This window comes from Suncus etruscus, chromosome X, assembly GCF_024139225.1.
Source record: "Suncus etruscus isolate mSunEtr1 chromosome X, mSunEtr1.pri.cur, whole genome shotgun sequence".
Taxonomy (NCBI): Eukaryota; Metazoa; Chordata; class Mammalia; order Eulipotyphla; family Soricidae; genus Suncus; species Suncus etruscus.
Window position 1 is genome coordinate 80,536,829 of NC_064868.1, and position 4,782 is coordinate 80,541,610.

At 35.4% G+C, this 4,782-nt stretch overlaps 1 non-coding gene across 1 annotated transcript; it reads right to left on the reverse strand.

Annotated features, from left to right (window-relative positions):
• Nucleotides 1-2,353: 2,353 nt before the first annotated feature.
• LOC126000130 (U6 spliceosomal RNA) lies at nucleotides 2,354-2,460 on the reverse strand. Its single transcript, XR_007492495.1, has one exon. It is a non-coding gene; the product is annotated as a U6 spliceosomal RNA (small nuclear RNA).
• Between the last annotated feature and the right edge of the window lie 2,322 nt (nucleotides 2,461-4,782).

A 4,782-nucleotide genomic window follows, 5' to 3' on the forward strand; every position in this document is an offset into this window, starting at 1 on the left:
TCTTCTATGATGGAATTTTATCCACCCAATATAAAAAAATTCATTTGATACCCCAAAATCAAGATAAGATCCTGATTTTAAATTCAAATGTTTATAACTCTCATTCCATTAAAACTTTAATTTCTATTTAAATTATATTGATACACACCCAGCGATGCTCAGGGCTTACATCTGGCTATACACCAAGAAATTAAGCTTGGCAGTACTCAGGGGACAATTTGGCATGCCAGATATTCGACCTGAGTTGGCCATGTCCAAGTTACTGTCCTACCTGCCTTACAAATACAATTTCTCAAGCTCCAGCACCTGTAATTTCTTTAAGGCGCAATTTAAAATAATATAAATTTTGAATTAGTACTTAAACATTTTGTGCACCATTATTTTATTCTTTTAACGTCACTAAATCTTGTCCTATTATGTCTAAATCTGTTTCCTCTCTATTATTGCTATTACTAAATTACTCAGACTTTATACCATATCTACTTTATTACTGCAATATCATACAAACTACCTTTTTTCCATATCTCTGATAACTATTTCATCTGATTCATTTTTGACATAGCTGTAGGATTTTAAATATTAGAATGCAGATCTAATAATGCCTGCTTCCAGTTAAAATATTTAGCTAAGCAAAGAAAACTATGGTACAACTGCTATTCTATTTCCCGTACAAAATACAACATACTCTATACTTGATCATTTGAAACTATTTGCCTTTCTTAAGTGCATCGTGCTGATTTACTTCTTTGTTTTGTATGTACTGCTTGAAATACTTATCCCTCAATTTCTCACCAACCATTTTATTTATCAACTAGCATTTTCTTTTCCTTTATGTGCTATTGCCACTAAATCAATTTGACATTCACGATCCTCTCGTATTTGGTATATTTCCTTTTATCCTTTTGCATCATAATGATTTACCCCTACCAATATATGTGTGTCTCAAAGGAATAGAGAAACCTTACATGGATTTCTTTTGTGGGAACTTTTATTAAGCAAGTTTTTATGTACTGAATAATATGCTAGGTTTTCATGAGTAGAGTTTTTCTGGTTTTGTTTCTTTTTGTGTTTGACCATAGTTTTCTTTGGGTCTGAGCATAGTGCTCAGAGGTTCAATTCTCCTGGCTCTGCGCTTAGAATTATACTCCCATGGAGCTGAAGCAATAGCACAGTGGTATTGCACACAGCACACTCAGGACAAACCGTAGACCCCAACCCATATGACCCCCCTGAGCCTGCCAGGAGCGATTTCTGAGTGAAGAGCCCGAAGTAACCCCTGAGGGCTGCCAAATGTGCCCCCCCCCACCAAAAAATAGAATTATACTCCTGAGAGTGCTCAGGAGACCATATGGAATGTCCGAGATGGAAGTTGGGTCAGCTGCATGCAAGCATAGTGTACTATTACTATCACTGTACCATTACTTTAACCATCTGAAGTTTTTCTTTCTACTTCTTAAAGCGCATGAGGTAATTTACAAAAGTACACAAAAATAATTGGGATCTGAGAAGTTAAATGACTTTCCTCATATTACACAACTAAAAAGTGTTGGAACTTATGTTTAAAACACATTTTCTGTGACTCTGAAGTCCAAGTTGTTCTAATTTAAGAAAAATATTAAGAATGAAATCATCTTCATGGACAATCTAAGGGTAATATTCTAAATTTAAAAAACATATGATTGCCTTTATTTTAGCTTGTGCTGTACACTTTGGCATGAAACTTCAAAGTGTAGCAGAATGCTCAAACCACAACAAGAAAACTGGGAATATTTATTAGCCACATTTTCTCTTAGGCCATACTCACAAATACAGCATCTACTTGAGACCTTCGTTATTATACATTTTTAAATATGCATCATTCGCATGAATATATATGGAAATATTCACAGTATTTGGACTATCACAGTAAGTAAGATCAAATTGGTCTGTATTATTTTAATGATTTGTGGGAGATATAGAAAGTTTTTTTTCAATTTTGTCCTTTTTTATTGGTTCATAATTACTGCAAAATAGTTTCTTTCTGTCCTATATTCTTACAAAAGAAGGTGATAACACTGATTATTTACATTTTCATTTTTCTTAACAGCTGGAAAGAGATCATATCTAGACAACAGTAGAACCAGGTTAGTGTATCAGTCAAAGTCATGCTGTAATAAAATGCCTCCTTAAAAAATATTTTCTTCCACCTCTGTCTCCTCTAATTATCTGCAGTGGCTTTTATAGTTTCCTTATTTCCACATCCCACCTATTGACAGTCATTTCCTCAACAAGTCATTGTTGACCATTGATCATATTTGTTGATATATAAAAAGATGCTAACCTAAGCCTTTTATTTTTTTGTAAATATAATTTTAAAAATATGGAACGCTTCACGAATTTTCTTGTCATCCTTGTGCAGGGGCCATGCTAATCTTCTCTGTATTGTTCCAATTTTAGTATATATGCTGCCGAAGTGAGCACGAGATATAGAAAGTTTTACTTCTAATAAATTTGTGGTGTGATGGTGTGATGCCTCCTATGATAAGGGAAATACAAGATGTTGTGTTAGTTAGAAAATGGGTCATATAGCAAATGTAGGAGATGAGAGGTAGTACAGATACTCCTCGCTTAATGACCTACCTGTTTAGCGACCACTAGCACTTACGACCATCTCTTCACAGTTATTTTATTTTATTTTAAATATCCTTTTTTCCAGCTTGTACACTCTACAGTACAGTACTGTGGGTTTTGGTGCTTTAATGTACCTACTTTACTAACTTGATGTTCCGTAATACATTGCAGTACTGTGTGTAAATTACACAACCTATGCAAATTTAAAAAAGTGGAAGTTTTCAGTTTGATCTTTCTAGTTATTTTACTTATATGGAATACTGTATTGTCAAGTACTATAATATACTGTACTATTGTATACAGTACATGCAATTTCTCACTTAATGACCAGATCGCTTAATGACCAAACGGAACTTGGTTGTTAAGTGAGGAGTATCTGTATTATCAGGTAGTATTATCAGTATTACCATGTAGAATTTGATGTAATAGTATATACTTGAAGTATGAGATTAATAAGGTTAGGGGACAGGTAATGGTGCTGGGATAAATAATATTAAGGAAAAGGAAATAGTATATACAAAAATTCTGAGCCATGATAAGACCTGGCACATTCAAGGAATTCATAAGTATAGACTTATTTAGAACTTATGCTGCTATACAACCATGAACCACAGCAGCCATGTCAGCTCATCAATAAGCTGCATAGATTCATTTTATTATCGATGAAAGACATGACATATATATATCATGTATATACCAGTCTCTGTCTTTCAGTTGATATTTCTGGAACGTTTCATGAAGAGGCTGGAGCAAGTGCCCTGCACTGCTAAAGCCTTTGTAGTTACATATGCACACCATAAACAACACCATGTCAATAATCCATATTCACCACATTTCCACTGGCTATTGCAGAAACATTTTATCTCTCAAAACTGCAGGATGCCTGTTTGGGGGTTGTGAACTGTAGGGTATTCTTGGAGTCAGTACAGGCCACTCCCTAGACCATTGTACTTTCAGAAGCCTAGGCAGCCATAACCATGACTTATAGATGCTGCCATGTCAGCTCATTGGCCCAGCTCCTCAGATTCTGGAACTCCTATAGAACATACTAGGTCCTGTGACTCTTGCATATTTTTAATACTGAAACCCCTTGGGAATGCACCAAATTAGATGTGAAATTAAGTCACCTAAGCTCAACAAACAAAACCAATAACACAGAATGTTCAAGTAGCAACAAATAGTTTAATAAACCTTTAATGAATTAATGACACCATGGTGAGAGAAAATAGTTTTTTGGGATTTTTTGTTGTTGTTATTTTTGGGCCACACTCAGTGACGCTCAGGAGTTACTCCAGGCTCTGCACTCAGATATCACTCCTGGCTTGAAGGACCATATGGGACACCAGGGAATCAGCCGCACACAAGGTAAATGCCCTACTGCTATGCCAATATTCCAGCCCCGAAAAAATGAGTCTTATCAAATTTTCTTTTAATGATTTTAATTGTACCATTACCATTTATTTGTAGCTAGCAATATTCAGTAAATTATTAGCACCTGCCTAATCACAGGTTGGAAAAAGTATGGGAAAATAGCAATAATGTTGGAGGAAATGTTAGACAGTTGGTAAGATTGGTATAGGAACATTGAATGTCAGAAATAACTGTATTATGTATAATTTTGTAAACCATGGCTTTAAAAAAGAAATCGAGTAAAATAAATATTGGTGATATGCACAATTTCATAATTATTATTGATTATGTACTTAAGGCCTAGTTACTTTTACCATTTATTATGCTAAATATAAAACAAAAATTAAAAACTTTTGTCCCTAAACAACTCTGAATCTCTTTTTTTTGGGGTCACACCCGGCAGCACTCAGGGGCTACTCCTGGCTCTACACTCAGAAATCGCCCCCACCAGGCTCGGAGGACCATATGGGATGCCGGGATTAGAACCATCGTCCTCCTGCATTCAAGGCAAACAATTTACCGCTGTGCTATCTCTCTGCACCCAATTGTGAATCTCTTAATGATGGGAATAAATTATTAGAAATGCACTAACAAAAATGTTTTATTGTGTGAGTATAACATGTTGTTCTTAAAATTGGGTGTGACATTACCACATGTCTAGGCTGCATGTACAGCTGATGGGTCCTAGGATACAAAACCATACATCTTGTGACTGTATTGGATACTCTATGCCAGGGGTCCTCAAACTATAGCCCACGGGTC